At 33.5% G+C, this 23,122-nt stretch overlaps 1 protein-coding gene across 8 annotated transcripts in view; it reads left to right on the top strand.

Moving 5' to 3' along the window:
• Positions 1-23,122, top strand: part of LOC129754674 (high affinity cGMP-specific 3',5'-cyclic phosphodiesterase 9A) — a 711,945-nt gene that overhangs the window by 89,309 nt on the left and 599,514 nt on the right. The gene's annotated exons all lie outside the window — the stretch shown is intronic.

Genomic DNA, 23,122 nt, shown 5'->3' with positions numbered 1-23,122 from the left:
AATTTGTAAAAGTCCCAATTGATACGAAATTGAGAAAAAAAACTAAACTGAAACTATGTCAATAAAATATAGAGGTAAAATTGGGACAAAATAGAGACTTCATTGAGACAAAACAGCGACTGATTCTGAAATTGAGACAAAATAGATCACAATTAATTTAATATTAAATGTAAACTTGGTGAATCTAGGCAATAAATTGAAACTTTCAAACGTGGAAGGTAATCTTAAGCTAAGGTTGGCAGAATTTTTCACGCACTCATCCGGGTCGGACAAATCCGGGCAATTCTATCTTAAAACTTGTCACAATCGGGACGTACGATTTCAAAATTTTCAACCCACAATCCAGGCAATATCCGGGCAAATTTGTTAAAAACATCATCAACAATCGAGAAAACAAAAACCATCTGAAACATTTTTTTCACCTAAAAAAAAGCATCAGCGGCGTTTAAGTCATACGCTAGGCTTCTAAAAACCCGTTCAAAATTATTTTGATGAAATTTGCTAAAAAAATCGTTTTTGGACGAAATATCAAAAACTATAATACAACAATATGAGTTTTGTGTAATTTTGCAAATAAAGTAAATAAATCAGAACAAAATTCGGGCTTTATTCATCGAAATCCGCACTTAGATTTGAAATGGAAGAAAATGGGTACTAAATTTGTACATAGTATAAACAGAAATGCTTGAATTCAGCACAAACTATACCCAAGTTGCTTTTGAAACAAAATTTGGAAAAGAATTCGAAAAAAATTGGTTTGAGGTTGGGACAAAATAAAAACAAATTTGAGACCTAATCAAGACGAAATCAAGACAAAATTGAGGCAAAATTAGCAAGAAATTTAGATAAAACTGAGACAAAAATGAAACAAAAATGAGACAAAAATGAGAAAAATAATGAGACAATAACAGGAAAAACGAGACAAAAATGAAACAAAAATCAAACAAAAATGAGACAAAAATGAAATAAAAATTAGACCAGAATAAGGCAAAAATGAGACAAAAATATTAAAAAAATAAGACCCAAATGAAAAAAAAAATTATACAAAAATAAGACTAAAATGAGTCGAAAATAAGACAAAAAAGAGATAAAATCAAGGTAGAATTAGGCTCAAGTGGGTTGATATAAAATAAAGATGAAATTTGTGCCAAATTGAGCCAAAACGGCGACCGTTTTGAAAAAAAAGATTAAAAAAATTAGAAGAAAATAAGATCCAATTCAGACAAAACTGAGGTGAAATCGGGAAACGATTGAGAAGAATTTAGACAAAACTGAGACAGAAATAAGACTCAAGTAAGACAAAATGGAGCTAAATTAGAGATTTCATTGAGACTAGATTGTGCTAAAATTGAGACGAAATTTAACACAATTAAGAAGTCGAGACTAGATAGAGATAAAATGCAGACTAAACTGAGAAAAAATTGATGCTTAATTATTAACAAAGTTGAGATAAAATCGAGACTTATTTGAGACAAAACTAAGACAAAACTTAGAAAATATTTAGACACATTCGGAACAATTTTTGTAACGAAGTGACAGAAAATTAGAAAAAAAAACCGAGACGAAATACAGACGTGTTTTGGACAGAACTGAGACAGGATTGAGGCTTAGACCAAATTAACACTAAATTAAGACTAGATTGAGGTAATTTTCAGACAAAATTGATAAAAAATTCTGACAAAACCGAGGTTGCCATTGAAACAAAATATTTAAAAGAATTCAGACAAAATTGGTTTAAAGTTGAGAAAAAATTAAAAAAAAATGTGAAACCTAATTAAGACAAAATCTAGACAAAATTGAGGCAAAACTAGCAACAAATTGAGATCAAACTGAGACAAAATCGAGACAAAAATTAGACAAAAATGAGACAAAAATGAGACAAAAATGAAATAAAAATGAAACAAAAACGAGCCAAAAATGAGACAAAAAATGAAACCAAGATAAGACCAAAATGAGTCAAAATAACACAAAAAGGGTCAAAATCAAAATTAAATTGGGGTTGTGGGTTGATATAAAATCAAGACGAAATTTGTGTCATATTAAGCCAAAACGGAGAAATAAGATCAAATCCAAGTAAAACTGACACAAAATCGAAGCGAAACCTAGAAACCTTTGAGAAGAACTTAGATAAAATTGGAACAGTATTAAGACTCAAGTAAGGTAAAATTTAGCGAAATAAGAAATTAAATTTAGACTAGACTGAGCTAAAGTTGAGACAAAATTTTACAAAATTTAGACAATATAGAATTCGAGCCACATTGGGACAAAATTGAGACTAAATTGACATAAAACTGAGAAAAAGTCGTGACCAGATAGAGATAGAATTCAGACTAAACTGAGACAATATTGAAGCTTAAATGAAGATTAAATGAAGAATTGAGATAAAATCGAGAATAATTTGAGACAAAGATAAGACTAAATTTAGAAAATATTCAGACACATTCGAGATCAAATTTAGACAAAGCGAAACAAAACTGAAAAAACTAAGATGAAAAAGAGACAAGTTTGAGAGAAAAAGAAAAAGAACTGTTGTTGAGACAAATTTAAGATACATTCCAAACTATATTAAGATTAGATTGAGATAATATTGAAACAACATTTAAAAAAAATGGGAAAAATTGAGACAAAAATTACAAAATTTAAACTCGTTCGAAAAAACTAAATTTTCAGTCAAAATTGATACAACATTGAGACAAGATTGAGATAGAGTTTTTGTAGTAAAAGCTTAGTTGAGCTTAATTTGAGATAAAATCAAAACAAAATTGAGACGACTTTAAAAAAATGTTATACACATTTGTGCAAATTTGAAACAAATTAAAACAAAATTGAAATAAACTTAAGACGAAAATGAGACAACACCTTTTTGAAAATTAGATTAATTTAGGGCAAAATGAAAAAAAAAAATTGGGACGAAGTTGAGATATAAAGTATGAAAACTAAATTCTCTCAAAAATGTCTGAGAGAAAACTGATTTCAATGTGAAAAGCTTAGCACAAAACTGAAGTTTGCAGAATGCAAAGAAAATAGTGAAAAAACCAATATGAAATGGGGGCACAATTTTGACAAAACTGACAAAATTTACCAAATCCCAACAAAACTGAGACAAAATTGAGAAATCATTGTGCCGAAATTTCACAAAAGTTTTACAAAATAGAGACAAGATTGAGCAAAAATGAAGACGACATCAAAAAATTGAGAAATACTTTTGAAAAATATGATAAAATAAAGGCAAAATTGAAACAGATTTGAAAAAAAAAATTGAAAAAGGTCATAAATAAAATTGACACAAAATGAAGTGAAAATTTGAAAAAAAATTTTTTTAGACAGATTTGAAGCTTTCTAAAGTTTTAATCAAGATAATACGAAATAGAATTTAGACACAAACACAACGAAAATTCAGACGATTTAAATAAAAATTCAGAGAGGGCGAGCCCCAAATTTTAGACTTAATAGAGGCGAATCAAAACAAAATTTTGAAAAAATTGAGATTAATTTAAGATTGAATCTAGACATACTTGATTCAGAAAATCGAGAAACTTAAAAAAAAACAATAAAGCTAGAATAAGTAAAGCGAAACTTTCAAAAGAAAAAAAGATCAAATAATTTGCAACCCATTTACCGAAATTGCCAAATTGACAAAATTTACAAATTGATAAAATTGACAAAATTAAAAAATTGAAAAAATTGACAAAATATACATAATTTACAAAATTTACAAAATTGACAAAATTGACAAAATTGACAAAATTGACAAAATTGACAAAATTGACAAAAATGACAAAATCGACAAAATTGACAAAATTGACTAAATTGACAAAATTAACAAAATTGACAAAATTGACAAAATTGACAAAATTGACAAAATTGACAAAATTGACAAAATTGACAAAATTGACAAAATTGACAAAATTGACAAAATTGACAAAATTGACAAAATTGACAAAATTGACAAAATTGACAAAATTGACAAAATTGACAAAATTGACAAAATTGACAAAATTGACAAAATTGACAAAATTGACAAAATTGACAAAACTGACAAAATTGACAAAATTGACAAAATTGACAAAATTGACAAAATTGACAAAATTGACAAAATTGACAAAATTGACAAAATTGACAAATTTGACAAAATTGACAAAATTGACAAAATTGACGAAATTGACGAAATTGACAAAATTGACAAAATTGACAAAATTGACAAAATTGACAAAAATGAAAAAATTGACAAAATTGACAAAATTGACAAAATTGAAAAAATTGACAAAATTGACAAAATTGACAAAATTGACAAAATTGACAAAAATGACAAAATTAATTATATTGAAGTTTTATTACTTTTCAAAATGTTAAAAAATGTTATTGTGTTGTTTCATATCATTTCGGTGGGAAGTGTTCTTACTTAAAACGTTTTTGTAAGTTTTAATCGAGAATGATGTTGAATTGTTTTTGCTGAAATTCTCGAGATTCAAATCTGATGATATAAAATCCTAACGTGAGGCTTTTTTGTATTTTGCAAATTTGTTTTCGAAAAATGTTTTCAACAGAATCTGAACACCTAGCCGGAGGCCGTGGGAGGAAAATACTTGTTATTTTATTATATCAACCTAATTGACTTGTGTGTCGAAGTTGAAGAAATAAAAAATAACATTGCAAAACACAATTGAATCACTTGCTCTCGTCTCGCCTTCCCCTGGAGGCAGTTGTTCATTACGTTGGAGTTGGTTTGAAAGATTTTTTCTCTGCTTCTTCTTTCTTGCCCAAGAGATTTTGTGTAGCAACAGGAAAACCGCTTCCACTTTTGATTGTTTGCTTAGAAGAAAAATTTGCAACGCAAATAGGGGGACGATTTGGAAGGTAAGATGACATTTGCAACATCCGATTATTCTAGCTCAGTTAGGGGGTTTCTCTTCGAAATCAACTATAAGTGTTTTAAGACTATTTAAATTTGGAGGTAATATTTTGGAACAAAATTTTCGATTTGAAAGAAAGGTTGTGTTGTTATTCAGTTTTTGATGTATCACATAACTTCGGCTATATTTTCTAGCAATCCAATTAAACTTTTTAATTTCACCGGACCAAAATAGCTTTATCATTCCATCTAGCTGGACAGCTTTTCGAGTCTCTCTTGCTTTCTTCTTAACTGACTCCAAGCCAAAGCCAAGTCAAGGAATATGTTTATGTAGTCGAGTTTTCCGGGTCCAAGATCATCGTTCTCTACCAGCATTCCTAGTATCGGGGATATGCCTGTGTGATTTTGTGTGTTTATGTTCTGCCAGGTTGAAATCGAGAAAGATCTTAAACCGGAAGACAAAATAAACTTTGACATATAGGGCTTTCTTTCCCGGTTGTTTTGAAAAACATCCAGCCACCACCATCGCCGTTAGGAGCAGTGCCAGTGAAGATAGATTAATCTCTGTTGAAAAGACCTTTCAGCCCTAGGGTGCTTCTAGAATTTAAATTTCTGAATTAGTAGAATTTTTGTAATAGAAAAGTTTACAAATGAATAAATGATCTTTTGAGATGGCTAATTTGTTTGTCAAAACGTCATTTCAAGGAATAGTTCTTCGGATGTCAATATATTTCGTTGGAAAAAAAAATGAATATAAAATCTGAGTAGGTCCCTTGTCTGGCGGCACCTGGATTAAGGCTCAATTAGGCGAATGGCTTCCCGGGAAAATCCCTATCACATTACTCCGGTCCGATGTCTGATATTTTTCTTCCCTCGGCTCGAACCTTTTGGGTCGCAAATTTCTAATCGGCGTCATCTCGGGCGCGCAGCAGCCGGAAGAATGATTCCAAGATGGGAATGTTTTTGGGCTTTTCGGAGCAATTCAAACTAAGGAAGGTAGATGGAAAGGGAAGACGCAAACGATTTTGGGAGAGGTGATTTAATGAAAGGGACGGGTACTGGCAAAAATATTCCGGTATCGTAAAGCTTAGCTATTCAAAGGGTTCTTTCGGGTGAAATTGGTGGAAAATATTCGATAGGAAAAGTTTTATGGGGTTCGGGAAGGCTTTTCTCGGAATAAATCTCGTGTGATTGTAAACCAAAAACTTCTAATTTGAATAGTATCGGTTTTTGAAAACTTTTATTAAATGGCATATCGTGAAGCTTATGCGATTAAACTGAATTCCGGAGCAAAGTTTCAGACCAATTTTTAGTCAAAATGACAAAAATGCCAAACTGACTAAAAAATGACAAAATGACAAAAATGACAAAAATGACAAAAATGACAAAAATGACAAAAATGACAAAAATGACAAAAATGACAAAAATGACAAAAATGACAAAAACGTCAAAAATGACCAAAATGACAAAAATGACAAAAATGACAAAAATGACAAAAATGACAAAAATGACAAAAATGACAAAAATGACAAAAATGACAAAAATGACAAAAATGACAAAAATGACAAAAATGACAAAAATGACAAAAATGACAAAAATGACAAAAATGACAAAAATGACAAAAATGACAAAAATGACAAAAATGACAAAAATGACAAAAATGACAAAAATGACAAAAATGACAAAAATGACAAAAATGACAAAAATTACAAAAATTCCAAAAAAGACAAAAATGACAAAAATGACAAAAATGACAAAAATGACAAAAATGACAAAAATGACAAAAATGACAAAAATGACAAAAATGACAAAAATTTCAAAAATGTCAAAAATGACAAAAATGACAAAAACGTCAAAAATGACAAAAATAACAAAAATGACAAAAATGACAAAAATGACAAAAATGACAAAAATGACAAAAATGACAAAAATGACAAAAGTGACAAAAATGACAAAAATGACAAAAATGACAAAAATGACAAAAATGACAAAAATGACAAAAATGACAAAAATGACAAAAATGACAAAAATGACAAAAATGACAAAAATGACAAAAATGACAAAAATGACAAAAATGACAAAAATGACAAAAATGACAAAAATGACAAAAATGACAAAAATGACAAAAATGACAACAATGACAAAAATTACAGAAATTACTGAAATGACAGAAATTACTGAGATGACCGAAACTTAAATTTTTTTTTCGACAGACAGTTTGAATATAAAAATTTTATCTTATTTGTTTGTCAACTGTTGTTTAAATAAAACATAATATTTCCAACTATTCAAATGATTATTTTACTTACCTTCTCAAAAATCTTTAATACAATTTTTTTTTGCAAAAAAAAAACTGTTTAAAATCATTCCTATCATCGGTTTTCTTTTCTTTTGAGCCAGACAGAAATTAGACTTTATTTTCCTAGAAACGGGTCCTCCATCTTTAAAAAGTTACAAAAGTCCAATAAAACATGTTAGCCACGCTTCAAACGCTTCACCAAATAGCAAAAGTATGATTTTGAACCGTACCGCATTACATCATCTGATTTCGGGTGATAAACTTCTAGGCAGGCAGGACCAGAAAAAAACCATTCTCCATTCGAGAAAGAAGGGAAATGTTTGAAAAGTTTCGTTACTTTTTTGTACGATAGCAGCGGGGGTGCGTACATATTATAATTTTATCAACCAAAGGAAAAAACTTCCACAGAACTTTTTCCAGTGTGGAGGGGGAAATGACTAGGAGAAGAAGGTGGCTGCTTCCGATGGGTTTGGAAAATAGGATAACGACATTTTCCGATGGGAAATGAGTTTCGAGTTCGATAGGAACGAAAATATCCTTGCCCCAGAAATCGCAGAGGAGGAAAAAAATCTAATCCCGTCGAGGAGCTATCTATCGGATATCTTTGGCCCACTCATCGATGTCCTCGAACGAAAGTTATCCTCTTTTACGGTTTGGTTGGTGGGGAGCCTTTTTGGAGGTCCCTCTAGGCCCGTAATCGATATCACACATTATTGAGTGAAACTTTTGGGCACTATCGGGATTTTCTCGTGGGTGTTTATTTTGCCATTTCTCTCGATATTTACTTTGTTCAGTTAATATTGTCCGGAAACATGTCGAACAAATCAAGATAATTTGAGTTATCTGCAACTTACGATTAGGTTGAAGAAACCTCAAGGAGTAAGGGGGGATGAATTCGAACCCCGCTTCTGCTATATTTGGAAAGCAGACGAAACAGAATCTCAAAAATCAACATGGAAAAATCGAGAAACCGAAACCGGGGCCGGGGACGATAACAGGCACTTCACTTTGAACGAGGAACTGATAATGGGAAGATTTTCTCAATGTTTACAACTGGTCCCGGGGTCGCCCTAGATCAGCATTCCGGACAGCAGCTCCAAAAGTCGATTCGCTTCGTTACCATTCGTTCCTTCGTTCGAGATTGACGGGGTGTGTTTGTTGTTGTGTTCAAACCGGGGGCCCAGAGCCTTGACGGATGATGATGATGATGATGGTCCATGGTCATGTCCATTTCGGTCCATCCAAGCTTCCATTTGCCGGAGCCAGCAGACCGAAACCGAGTCCACCATCGTATCGTTTTAGGATTCCGCCGCCGGATGAAGATGAAGAGAGATGGACAAACAAAATAGGATCCCATATGTAAATACATCCGGCTCGCACTAGTTCGACTGTTGGTCAATATTTGCCCAGCTCCATTTATGTATGAATGTCGACGTGAATGTGTGCAGCACGTTTACATGAATGGTTGTTGTTGGAGGGAATTTGATTTCTTCAAATTTGCTTAGTCGACCGATCAACCATTCTCGATTCCCCGGCTCTTTCGGACTTGGTCAAAATGATAAAATCGGAGCCCGCATATCATTTGGTCAAGTCAATTTATGTGTTTTTTTTCCTGTGCTCTCTTCCTCTATGCACTCTGTATGATGAAATCAATCTCCCTGGCTAAGTTTTTTTTGTGTTGATGGATGTTTCGCCGTTGATTGGGACTTCTGGAGAAATGAGTTTAACTTAAATTTCTTTCAATTGGGCGGTTGTTCTCAAATGTTTATCTCGTTTAATGATTTTTTTCCAGTTCTAAGACATTGGAACGATGTTTGTTTTAGACCGCGTGGAAAAATATATATAGAAATCCTCAAATGATGTGTGTGTTTTTTTAAATTTAATTGAAAAAGTGAAAAATTTATAAATGTGGACTTAACAATAATTATTCTTTTTCCTTAATTTCTTAAACAAGCTGTAATTGTTTTTGATCAATTTATTTTAAGACTATGAATTGAAATTTTTTTTATGTCTGTTGGTTTCTAAATGGTTGTTCCCTAACCTAATCAATATATTTATCGTAAAATCAAGACAGTATATTCAAAGGTTTACGATATTTGATTTTTAATAAAATTGATTTATTTTCAGGTTTAAGTAAAAATTTAACTTTTCTGTATAAAAATGGAGAATTCTCAGCTCTGATCCTGAGAATGAACTAATGTCTAAATAATTTATTTTGAATAGATTATGTTAAACATTTCTTCATAACTACCTAAATCTATATATATAAAAATGAATTTCTGTCTGTCTGTCTGTTTCCTATGGACTCCGAAACTACTGAACCGATTCATGTAAAACTTAGTAAGTGAGGGTATTGGAGGCCGGGGTTCCTATTATGGTTTGAGACCCCTCCCAATAACAGTAAGGGGGAAAGGGTCTCCCAAACAAAAGAAACATGTTTGAAAAACTCGAGAACCGATCATTCTAATGGAACCAAATTTGGTATAGGAGTGTATTTGGTTAAAGGAAATGTTCCTAAAATGGTTTGGTACCCCTGCCTCCTTCCAGTGGGCAAATAGAAAGCGGGGAGGTGGGCTTCCATACATTTTTTCTCAAATCTCGAGAACTAATCATGCAAACGAAACCAAACTTGGCATGCGAGGGTATATGGGTAGGAAAAATATTTTAAAGATGATTTGAGACTCTTCCCTCTTTCCAGTGGGAAGATGGAAAAGTGGGAGGGGCTACATTTTTTTTTTTGCAAAATTCGAGAAATAATCAAGCAAATGGAACCAAATTTGACATGGGCGGTTATTTCGGGTACGAGAAATGTTTCTATGATTATTTGGGACTCCCTCTTCGATTCCCTCTTGAGATTCATCTGTCCTTCCACTGGGGGGATAAGAAGGGGAAAGAGGGCCTCTCTTTTATGCATTACTCGAGAACTAATCGATCGAAAAAACCAAATTTATCATGAAAGTACATATATTGGAGTACGAGAAATGTTTTTTTTTATATATTTCGAAACCCCACCCTCTCTTAAACGGAAAGAGGGGACGGAAGAGGGAGGTTTTCATATAATAGTTTTGGATCACTCGAGAACTTATAATTCAAATCAAATAGCAGAGGGTATTTGAGTAAAAAAATGATTGTTCAAGCGTTCCATTTTTCACTGATTCGATAGGAAAAGGGAAGGGGAGCTCCCATACATATTTTTAAGAAACTCAAGCAGAGCTGCAAATTATCAGTGTCAGACAGCCAATATCAGCCAACTTTTATACTGCTTAGCATGTCTAAATATGTCATGCGATACCGATTTTTGGTCAGCGACATAGGCTTACAATGTCATGACCAAGTTGAATGAACGACATCATGCTTGCTATGATTTTTTTCTTCTTACAGCCAACAACTAGATTTTTTCAACTGTTGCGCAACTTAAACGTAAAATCCCTCCCAAAACAGCCAGAAAAAAGAAAGACGATCGTATGTGTGATGCGAGTGGAGTGCAAAAATATTTTCCAATATTGACATTGCTGCCTGCTAGGCTTACCAGATGTCCTACTTTGGTAGGACATGTCCTACTTTTTCGACCATTGTCCTACCGTATTTTTTTACTTTGTGTTTTTTATTATTTCGATTCATTTTTGACGAAATCCTTTTTGGCGCTTTACCATTTCAATGCAGAACTATAATGTTTCACCCAAAGTAAGGTATTTTTCTTTCATCGTGTGATAAAAACCTAACAGTGAAATCTCAGGTATGTCCTTTGTATAACGTTTGTAAAAAATAATTGGCGAAATGCATTTCCACCTTAACTCAACAGCAGAATTGGATTCGCAGCAAGCTTGAGAACGATCGTCGAAAATAAAGTTTGTCAATGATAAAATTTTTAAATTTTTAGTAAAAAATTACTTTCAAAAAAGTTTGTTTTTGAATCACAAACAAACTTTTTAAAAAGTAAGTTTGTTTGCAGTATTTTATTGTTTTCTGTGATGTTTCATCGAAAAAATTCTCGAAGACCGCTTTTTCCTCTCAATCGATTCAGTGAAGACGGTTCTATGACCTCGGAAGGAATCTAAATATGCACGCGAGATAATGGATTTTGCTGGGCCCTTATGATCCGGATCTCATTTAAGATAAGTAGAATTTGTTGAATATTTTGAAATTCTAATGTGTCAAACTTTAAAATTAATCACGAGCAAGAAAAATAGCTGATATTTCATTCTTTATAGCTTCATTGTTGGCAGCAAGGTGTGAAATATTACACTATAGGAGATTACATTGGTGGGCAAACCAGTATTCAAGAAAAGCTTTGATTGCATTCACCTGATTCAGTTGCAAGTTCCTAAATTGAAATAAAGAAGGCCCTAAAGTTTTAGAAAGTTTCAAGCAAGTCTATCATAAATGTTATACAATCGCATTTGAAAATAAGCATATTTTAACGCGTTTTCTGCAGTTGAGATCACTGTCTTAGCGCACTTATAGATTTTTTTTCAAAAAAGTTCCTGTGTAAAAACTATTGTTCACTACTATTTTTATAAATTCTCGTTCCATTCTTTTTGTCCATTTAACTTGACGATGTAAATCAATGTAAACTTTTCTACAATTTGATTGAAAAAATCCAACATTTAGAAAATTGAAGAAATTAATGGACGGATAATTTGATAAATTTCATGATAAAAAATAACCATTTCTCAGACTATATGTAATTTTACTTGACAATTTATTATAGATGAATCGTCTTCTGCGTCATCGTACGTTAACTTCTCTAATTTTCTGCGCGCAGGTTTTGATTATTTTGATGCGTTTTCGATTGGTTTAACATGATTTAATTTTTCCAAAATGCGTGAGCGTGTCATGTCAAAAATGAGGGAAAATTGTAGTCGTGGAGTGATTAGAAAACGGTTGAAAATCAGATATAAAAGAGGAATGAGCATGAATTAGTATTCTTTCAATCCTTTTTCTCCATTTTCCTTTCTATCCATTGACTACTAGGACGTGGCCGGCGCCGTTTTTGATGTGTAAAGAGAGAGCATCAGTTTTGTTCATTGTGAATGTGCTGACAATCCCAGATACCATTCATTTGACCTCTGGACGAAATTGATGGCCTCGTTCAATCACGGAGTAGCAACCATTGGCGATGTGGAATTCGTTCTACTGAGCCACGCCTGCGATCATGGAATTTGAAATGCGTTTCTTTTAATACCGATAAAATACAATTAAAGGTATACGAAGCTTATAATCAACTATTGATTTAGAATATTTTTAATGTTGCATTTCAAGTTCAATGATTTAAGGTGAATGTGAGTAGTCAATCAAGCTTAGCTAAGCTTTTGTAAAAAAAATTGGCGAAATGCATTTTCACCTTAACTCAACAGCAGATTTGATGTTTAGTCCAAATAAGAAGCCAACCATTTAAGTTAAATTTTTATACATCCGAATTTTAACATTTTCATCAAAAAGCAGCCATGTTTGAAGGCAGTACTTTATTTTGCAAAGTTTTTTCTTTATTACTGAGCAATGTTTCGTTTTCCATGTTGGATTAAAAAAAAAACAACATTTCCCTAGCTCAAGCGATGAACTAAATTTCTGTTACTTGACATCAGCATTTCGAAATTACGTTTGTGTGCAATCCGATAAATTGTTTTTTTTTCAGAATGAAAACAGCTCAGAAACGTAAATGAAAACTCACGGAAGCAACTCGATCAAAATAACCATGCTTAATTAAAGGGAAAATGACCATATCGCCAAATGCTAAATCTGCGGAACAAACGTTGATATCGCCATATTTGGGAGTTGCGCTTTGGAAAGGCATATGAATACCGACAAACACAAACAATATCTCAGAAATTCATCTTACTGCAATACAACAACAAGCAAATTTCATGTACAGAGTTCCATTCCTATTTGTTGAAAAATGAAGAGTTGCTAGAAAAAATCGGCTCTTCAGAGAAGTATAAAAATAAATACTTACGAAAATATATTGAATTTAAAAAACAGAATTACATAAAAATGTGAAAAATACATTTTGGATCTTAATTTGCTGTGGAATCATCATATCTTAATACAAATTTGTGTAAAAACTATTTTTTAAATAAATATCACAAAATAAAGCGTCCTACCTTTCGGCTTACTTCAGATTGAAAAACGTCCTACTTTTTCATAGTATTTTAAGAAAAATGTCCTACTTCCCAAAATTTTATTTTGGTAAGCCTATGCCTGACTGACATTGTAGATTGGTCATTCTGGTCAACTGGCAGACGACTTTGATATTCTTTCGATAACATTGACTACATTGACGTTGGTCATGTGAAACGATATTGACTGAAATTTACCAGCCTTGAACTCAAGTGCTAATCTAGTAGATAGTAAGAAATTGGGAAGAGTATTGGGACACCAGAAATATTTCCAAGATGATTTGGTTTCCCTCACGGGTAAGAAAAAAGAAGATTGGTGTCATATGTTTGTTTTGATGAATTCAAGAATTCATCAAATAAATTTAACCAAATTTTACAGGGGAAGGTATACGAGAAATTATCAGGATGGGGGTAGATTAAATAGCGGCATGTTATTCAAACATACGGGAAAATTGTGCTTAAACCGTGTATTTTTTAAGAACCGCATAGCTTTAAAACTATTCAAGCTAAAGAAATCATATTTTACATGAGAGGTTTTTTGAGACTCAAGACCTCTCCTTTTTTCAGAAGAGAAATGGGAAAAACCCAATTCCAAACCCATTTTGGGCCAATCAACTTGTGCACTTAACAGTGAACTAAAAACTTGGGAAAACTTAAAAATAAATTTCAAATAGCTTGTGGCTATTTGTGCTAGGCAATCAAAAAGATTCATAAAAACCCGATTCAACTCGCGACCTTTTGAGCCTGTCGAAAAGCGATCTGAAAACAGTTACAGACCTTTCAACAGGGGATTGTCCATGCAATTACCACCTTAAAAAAATTGGCAAACTCAGTAATAATATGTGCCGGTTTTGTAAAACTGAAGTAGACACTGCAGAGCACCTCATGTGCGACTGTCGATATCTTATGACACATCGACTAAAAGTTCTTAGTATGCGAATCCTAACGCCCGATGATATTTGGAAGATGAAAGTCAGTAAGGTGGTGGGATTCATAAGAAACACCATCCCAAACTGGAATTATGTCTCGATTTCGTCTACCACTGACATCTCAATTAATGATGACAGTACGACGTAATCAGACAAATATATAATTGCGTTACTCCACAATAGATCAAATAAATTGGTTGCAGTGGATTTGCTCATACAAAAAAAGCAGCAGATTGATTTATGTGAGAGTTCAACTTTTTTCCTAAGTAAATGTATAGTTTTGGTGTAATTTTTTGTTGATTTTTTAGGTAAATATTTTTTTGATATTCAAAAAAATAGGGACATTTTCTTAGTGTAAGCCATTATAGAACCAAAGGCTAGAAACCCTATCAAATGGTAAAGTTTGATGAAAAAAATTAAAACGGAATAGTGTGAGGGCCTAGGGAATTGAATGAAGGCAAAATGTATTTTTTTCTGTAGTTAAAATTTTACAGGTTATGTTAAAAAATTTATCCCCTTAATTCATGCAGCATCATTGTTCATCTTTCGATTTTAATTGATGTTCGGTTTTAACACTTTAAGGACCGCGATGTTGTTTTTTTTCGGACCGCGAAGAAATCTAAACCAAGAAACACCGAAATTCAGCATGGTATATCTCAGAATTCACTGGATCAAAAGTTACAAATTTAGTATCTTTGAGTAACCTTAAGTGTTGTGTTCAATTTTGTAGAGTTTCATGATTAATTTTATATCATTAGAATTTGTTCCGAAATGTCGAAGGTGTTTTATACCCAAGAAAACAAGTTAAAACCGTTGAAATACAGACTGATCAATGTTACCCCAAAGCATCAAATTCTTAACAATGAAAAAATTAATTTTTAAATAAAATTCGAAGCACTCTAATGAATTTCTGCAATTATGTTTTACGTTCATAGGAGTCTTGTACTGGTTATGAAACATGCCACATTTCCCGTAACAGAAAAAAATAATAAAAAAAACATTGAAAAAAGTTATCAGTCTTACCCCGGATTTCGATACAAGTTTTAATTTTTAATTTTTTTTTAAATAAATTTCCTAATGAAATTTTTGAAACTGTATCTTTCTTTTTATATGTAGATTGTAGAAAATAATTTTTGCACCATTTCGACTTATTTTTATTCGTTGCACTATTCAAAGGTTTCTCTGAAGTGATATAAAGCCAAAAAGTCACTTTTGTATAAAAGAACATAAATTCTCCCTAATCCCTGGTACAAAAACCTACTGAAAAATACTGAGCTATTTTGAAGTAGACGTTCGGTGAGAATCTCAAAGCGGTAAATTTTGAGGAAGAAATCACTAAAAAGTTGGTTTCTGTATAGAGAAGGCTACTTTCAGAAGTTGCGTAAAATTGTCTAGGTAGAACTGGGTCGTTAACGAAATATCAATACATTCCCGCTATTTATGACTCAGTGATTATGGTGGGTAATATCAAATGTTTTTGTAATCCTAACGGTTTTTCAAATTTAAACACAATATTTCTAGTTACACAAAAAAGAACTTAAAAAGATTAAATAAAAAAGTCGTTTATTTAACACCCTATCAAAAGTGCAGACTGTGTGTCCAAACCGACAGCAGAAAACGCTGGCTTCTTCCAAGAATCAAAACATTCGACATCGAAAGTAGCAGCACTACATCTGTCAATGCCAGCCCGGCCATCTGTACCGAAACGAAAACTTAATCCCACCGGGAGTTTCCAACCGGTCTTATACTGTCGTTTGTTTGGTTGGATGGTGTCCATTCGCAAAAGCCCTCCGTAGAGTGCTATTGGTAGGACCTTGTCCAGAGAGTGTCCCCGAGATTTACTCATCGGATGAAGCGATTACCGGCGCATTGGGTTTCCCAGTCCCAGCTGGAATTCGTCAAGGTTGTGTGTACTTAGCAGATCTCGGTAGCAGTTGAAAGGTGGAAAAGTGAAAAGGGAAACAGGACAACCGGAAACAAGAAACATCCCCCACATACGTTATTCGGCAAAATCACATCCCATCAGTCTCCCGATAGCAGTTTGCGAAATGTCTGTCCTCTCGTTTTTTTTTTTCGGTGGGAGGGTGTTTCTGTGCTTGTGTATGTGTGTCTTCATGCTGCGTATGTGTGCGTGTGTGGGTGTTTGTGAGTGTTGGACTCCCGCAACGCCTGGGCCCGGGTGCTGAATCGGCCTCGGGTAGCTCATGATGTTCTCTCTCCATTGGTGGGCCAAACGCGGTGCCCTCCATGATGGGTTTTTCGGTTCTTGTTCTGTTCGTTTTTGTTTGTTCGAAAGACTTGGGACATGGATGGTTAGATGGATGGATGGATAGACGAATGAATGGTGGGATCGGCCGGGTGCCAGCTAGCTGGTGACGTGGCATACCGTGTCCTACCAGTAGCCGTAAGGGACCATAAATTTTGATGACCTGGCATTAAGCCGAGGATAACCTAAAATGTACATAAGCGAAACATTGTTATTCATGGTCCGTTCCGGTAGGTGGGTGTGTGTGTGGGTTCTGTATGTGTGTTGGTGTGCGTATGTGTGAGACCAGTCACTCGGTGGACGCTGCTGCCCAGGATGAGCGAGCAGTAATGTGGATTTTTGGAAACCACTTCCGGAGACAGTGTCTTTCAGCCTGTGAGTGTGCAAGTTGCGGTGTCGTCGGTCGAAATCTCTTAAATTGTGTCTTGGGTTGTGACGCAATAAGCTTTGTTGCTTACTTTGGGGTTGTAAGTCCATGGATTTATCAATTCAGGGCAAAATAAACCCTTGATTTGGAGCAACCACAGTAAATGAAACATCAGGATTTATAATTGCTTTTTCGGACCTGAGTTCTGGGAAAAATAGGTTCATGCTCTGTTAATTAGTGTTCAACTGAGGCAATTAAGGAATCCCTGGAAGGAGTTAGAAGCCCTAAGGTAAAACGTTCTCACAACTGCTACGTGTCAGAATTTCTGAAATTTTCCGAGTTTACACAGCTTAATCGGCTAGGACGAAATTTGTTCTTTTTTTAACCCTAACCTGTTCAACTTTTTTAACTCTTTGGAGTTTCAGCAGTGTTAATTTGACAAAGAAAATATTCAGTCAGCAAAAAGCAGTCATTTTAAAGTTATTCAAAGTCAAATATTGAAAACCATAAAAAGAAAGACCATAAAAAAGTAATCAAATGCTCAAACAAGTTTCTCCTTATGATAAGTAATCTGAGGTTAGAATAAGGTTGCCAGATTGCCCGGTTTATCCGGGTTTTCCCGAATGTTTTATGATAAATTTGGGAACAGTCCGGCCCGGTTTTCCGCATGCCATTAAAAAACCCCGTAATTTCTGAGTTTCTGCAAAATTTACCCGTGTGGTGCCTGGATGCTTGAAGGTCAAATTTGAAATCAAATGCCCAGATTTTGCCAAGTTTTTACAAAAAATTTTAGTACTATGTTTACCAGAATGTTTCCCGCATGTCTTCGGGCCGGACAAATTCGGGCTATTTTCCCGGAAAACCTGTTAAATCCGGGCAAATTTGGTGAAACCCCAGGTATAATTTAACAAAAATCTAGAAGAAAAACACTCGAAACAGTTTTTTTTTCTTCAAAACGGATAGCCAGATTTCAATTTTTTTTTTACTCCAGAAAACCGTTCTTTATTGTTTTGATAAACTTGCTCAATTAATTTTGAGACGCAAAACTAAAAAACTTTACCCAGCAAACATTTTTGTAGAAACAACTTTGTTATACGTTTCATATACATTATAGAATAATCGTATGAAACTCGAAAAAACAGCATTTACCTACCAAAGTGGAGGCAATATACATACAAAGTAAGAATGCAAGAGAGTACAAGTTTTTTCTCTCAGCGCATGCGAACCGTTGCCAGCGACAATATTTGCTGCTTCTGTCATTGGGCAATTCTTGCAAATACACCATCTGACTTTTATCAATCTGGTTGCACTGCTGGTCGCAGAGAGAACATCAAAGCTGTTCTCTCACTCGTCTCACGCGGGAGAAAAATAGGAACGAAATCGTCTTCAAAATCTGCAAACATGGCGGACTTTTCATCATATCCGATTTAACACGTTCGTCGCCACGCTCATTTTGGTTGTTTTACTTGCTGGGCCCAAAGAAAATCTCGGAGCAAGAAAGCAACCAGGGAGAACTCCACTATTTGTAACGTGCGGCTAAACTGAGCGGCTAACTTGAGTGAGAGAGCGTCACATGCTTTTTGATGTGACGGAGCTCCCCAGGAAATACACCTGTCACCCGAATATGGGTGCCATGGCGACGAATGTGTTAAACCATTTAATCCGAGTTCAAGTAACGATTTTTACGACCTTTCACTTGCGTTAGTTGGAATTACGACTCACAATAAAGTTTTTAATTACTTGAGTTATCATTTTTAATGCGATTTCATGTTTGCTGGGTATAATCTGTTTGAGTTTTTTGTCTGATATTGCATATAGAGTAAGGTTTCCAGATTTCTTTTAGCACGTATCCGGGCCGGATAAATCATGGCAGTTTTATATAAAAACCTGGCAAAAATCCGGGTACTTGATTTCAAAATTAACAACCAAAAATTCGGACAAATTGTGTCAAAACCCAGATATAACTTGTCGATGAATTCATCTACAGATTTTAAATCGTATTTAAGGCTTCCAAAATACCTTTCATGATTATTTTTATAAAACTCGCTAAAAAAAAGTTTTGGTGGTATAAATAATAAAATTTCACAAAATAATTTGATTTTATCTTGTTTGATTTGCCAAATAAAATAAATAAATCCGGAAAATACCCGGGCATTTTCCTATGAAAACCGGGCAACCGGGCCAGGCCGGACTGTTCTCAAATTATGTTTTAAATATCCGGGCAAATCCGAATTAAATCAGGCAATCTTTTAACCGTAAGAGTAAGGTTGTCGGAATTTTTTCAGCACCTATCAGGGAAATTTTATACAAAAATCTGCAAAATCCAGGCATTTGATTTAAATTTTTTAAAATTTTTAAATTGTATTCAAGGCTTTAAAAAAAATTTCTTGATTATTTTCATAAAACTTCTTCCAAAAGTTTTATTTTCGAGGTATAAATAAAAAAATATTTACAACACAATTTGTTTTTTTTTGTTTGATTTGCTAAACAAAGTCAATAGATCCGGGCATTTTTCAATGAAATCCGGGCTACCGTGCCGGGGCTGTTCCCAAATTTTGTATCAAATTTCCGGGCAAACCCGGATAAAACCGAGCAATTTTCTGCATAATAAAGAGTGAATAAATCCGGGCATTTTCAACTTAATCTGGGCAATCCGGCCGAACCTGGCTTTTTTCATTTTTGAGTTTTGAGTTTTTTTTAAAGATCATTCTCCCAAAAAATGAAAGAAAAGTGTTGTTAAACTGATCTTTTCCTAATCACTCGTCAAATGTTGGTTTAGTCACAGCAGAATAATTTTGAAATGTGGATTGAAAAGTTGACATTATTTGACACGCTTGCATTTTATTTTATTCTTATCTGACCATGAGCTGGTTGAAGAAATTGACATAATGTTTGTCCTTAATTTTGCTCTCTGGAGCCACTACTAGAGAATGCATCATCCATTTTTGTTGGAATGAAATATTTAAAGTGTTTCCTTTAAATTGATTAACACTTCCGATGTGCTAACAAAATACAATTGAAAATCTGCTTTTGAGTTTTGATGATTAAAAATGTTTTGTCAAGTTTTTTGTCTTGATTTTTGATTAGTTATTTCTAAGTTTTTACCAAATTTGCCCGGATTTTGGTAGTCCATTTTGAAATCAAATGCTCAGATTATACTACATTTTCATATAGAATAGCTCGGATTTGTCCGGTCCAGATATGAGCTGAAAAAAAGCTGTCAACCTCAGGTTGGAAGATATTTATATATTGCAGAAATGGATGTCGTTTTTTGAGTTTTTTTAAAAACATACTCCCAAAAAATTAAAAAAAAGTTTTGTAAAAACTGTTCTTTTTTTTCAATCACTTGTCAAATGTTGATTCAGTCACAGCAAAATAGTTTTGAAAAGTGGATTGAAAGTTGACATCATTTGACACGTTTGCATTATGTTTTACTAATATCTGATCATGAGCTAATTGTTGAAATTTACTTTATGTTTGTCCTTAATTTTGCTCTCTGTGTCAATCAGTGCAAACAAAATACTATTGAAAATCTGCTTTTGAGTTTTTATGAGAAAAAATGATTTGTCAAGTATTTTTTTCTTAATTTTTGATGAGTTATTTCTGGGTTTTGACCAAATTTGCCCGTATTTTGGTAGTCAATTTTGTAATCAAATGCCCGGATTTGGTCAGATTTTTAAATAAAATAGCCCGGATTTGTCTGGTCTGGATATGTGCTGAAATTTTTTGTCAAACTTAGGTTGGATGCTATGTATTTGTTGCAGAAATGTGTGTAGTTTTTTGAGTTTTTTTAAGAACATACTCCCAAAAAATGAAAAAAAAGTGTTGTAGAAACTTTAGGTACTTTTTTCACTCTTTAAATGTTTTTTCAGTCAAAGGAGAATAATTTTGAAAGTTGGATTGAAAAGTTGACATTATTTGACACGTTTGTATTATGTTTTTTCTTAATATCTGACATCTCGGTAATTAATTTCGAAATAAAATGCCCGAAATTTGCGAGATTTAAAAAATATAGCCCAGATTTGTCCGGTCCGGATATGTGCTGAAAAAATTCTGTCAACCGTAGGTTGGAAGCTATGTTTATGTTGCAGAAAAGTATTTCATTTTTTTTAGGTTCATTTTTAAGAAACAAAACTCCAAAAAATAAATGTAAAAGTGTTGTGAAAACTTTTCTTTTTTTTAAATCACTCGACAAAAGATGTTTCAGTCACAGGCTCACAGCAGAATAATTTTGAAAAGTTGACATTATTTGACACGTTTGCATTATGTTTTTACTAATATCGGACCATGAGCTGATTGTGAAAATTGACTAAAATTTTGTCCTTAATTTTGTTCTCTGGAGCCACTACAAGAATGCATCATTCATATTCACGTTGGAAGAAAAAATTTTTTTTTGTTGTTAATGGCATTTCATATACAATGAAAAATTTTGAAAAAATCATTTGAATCAGACAGTCAAATTTTAATTTTAAATTTTGATAACAGTAATGGCATTTTTTTGCTTATTTCATTTGGATAAAAGCTTAGTTAAATCAGAAGTTTGACAGTTACGAATGCGTGTATCTAAAAAGCCATTCGTTTGATCGAAATACTTTCTACGAAGGAAATAAAGGTAATCTTATGACAACTCATGTAAAATTTTGAAAAATTAAATATCGTTTTTTGAAAGAAATATTTCTACTTTACTTTTGGTGTTTCCCATCGTCTGGCGCCCATTTTTTTCAGTCATGTTATCGATCAGTTTTTCTCACTTATACTTCGTCATCAATTTCCACTACTTTTTGGTACAATGCTTCACTTTTGAAAGAAACTAAGGGCAATTTGATGAATTCAGCTTTTTTAAAACATCTAGCAAACACATACAACATAATTATCTGCAACGGACCTTGCCACGATCAGAAAAGTTAAAGAATTCAACCGCTGGAATTTGTTTGAAATAGAGTTGTTCATAAGTTTTGTTGTCCGTCAGAAATCACTTGTCTCATTGCCTCGGTACCGGCTATACAGCCTATCAGCTCTGGAACTTGCAAAAATTTGTTGTTTGTGGTTAATTCTTGATGACTCATAGCTAGGCAACATTTTTAGCTTAACGGAGAAAAAATTGCGGAACATTTCAACGATTTGCACTTAGTTTTTCACTTGTTGAATATTAAAAATTAAAAATTGTGGTATGAAGCTAGACTTCCCTGATGACCCTCCATCGTAGTTGCTTTACTCCAACGCAATATTCGATCTTTGTGGACATTTTTGACAGTATTTTTTAATTTTTCCACCACTCACACACTGAATTTTTCATATAACCAACGGTTTGCCGATTTGATAATGATGGATTTTGAGGAAACTGTGAAATTTTTTTCTTGTATCTTAAGAACTCAAAAACGCGTTAATTTAAAAATTTGAAAAAAAAACATTGTTCTGATAGTACTTTTTACAGGCAACAAATTGCTGTAAAAATTTTGTTTGACTGATAACTAGGAAATTAGCTATCAGCAAAAGAAAGTTTCCCATTGCAAATGAACCAAGTTTTATTGAAAAAAAAAAAACAAAACAAAAACGGCACTGTTTGGAGCTTATTTTGCATTTCGAATAAATTTTAGTTTCTTTGCTTTTGGTGATTAAGTGGATCATAGAAGGAATATTAATATTCCTAATTATTTACTTGAGTGAAATCAGTAATTTATTCTACAACTTTTGAGTCTTGAGACAATGTATTTTTCAAATTAGGACATTTTGAAAATCGTATAAAAGAGGTTAGGGCCTAGAACAGGTGTGGGCAGAGATTTTCCTTAAAATTCGATAGTTTATTCGCATTCTGTGAACGACAACCAAGCAAACAAGTCGTGTTTTAGATCGCTCCCAGTTTTTTTCCCCAGTTAGTTTCCCCTATCATATTGATTCGGGGTTTTTTATTGCTGTGAGAAAACGAGTCAGTGCAAAATAATAACCGATCGACTTTTATTATCGCGAGTTATTTAATCCATCGGGTGCAACAAAGCCAGCCGGCTTTTGTGTGTTTCACCATCACCTATTGTTATAGTCGCCAGCTAGCGACAGCCCGCAGGACAATAGACACGACCGCGTGTTCATCAAGATATACACGCTACGTCTGAGAGTCGCTTTTTGTGAAGTGATTGTGCAACCAAGTTATCGTGTTTGTTGTAAGACAACTCGATAAATTCGGACCTGTGTACCGTGATCGGGTAACTTACCACAAGTAGTTCTGCATAGGGTGACCCACTAATAATAGTTAGGGGTTTTTCCCCAAAAATTTTTTTTTTTATCTTTTTCTCTCT

Source organism: Uranotaenia lowii, chromosome 3, assembly GCF_029784155.1.
Source record: "Uranotaenia lowii strain MFRU-FL chromosome 3, ASM2978415v1, whole genome shotgun sequence".
Lineage (NCBI taxonomy): Eukaryota > Metazoa > Arthropoda > Insecta > Diptera > Culicidae > Uranotaenia > Uranotaenia lowii.
Note: the sequence above shows the minus strand (reverse complement) of the source record. Positions and strands in the feature narration are given on the sequence as shown.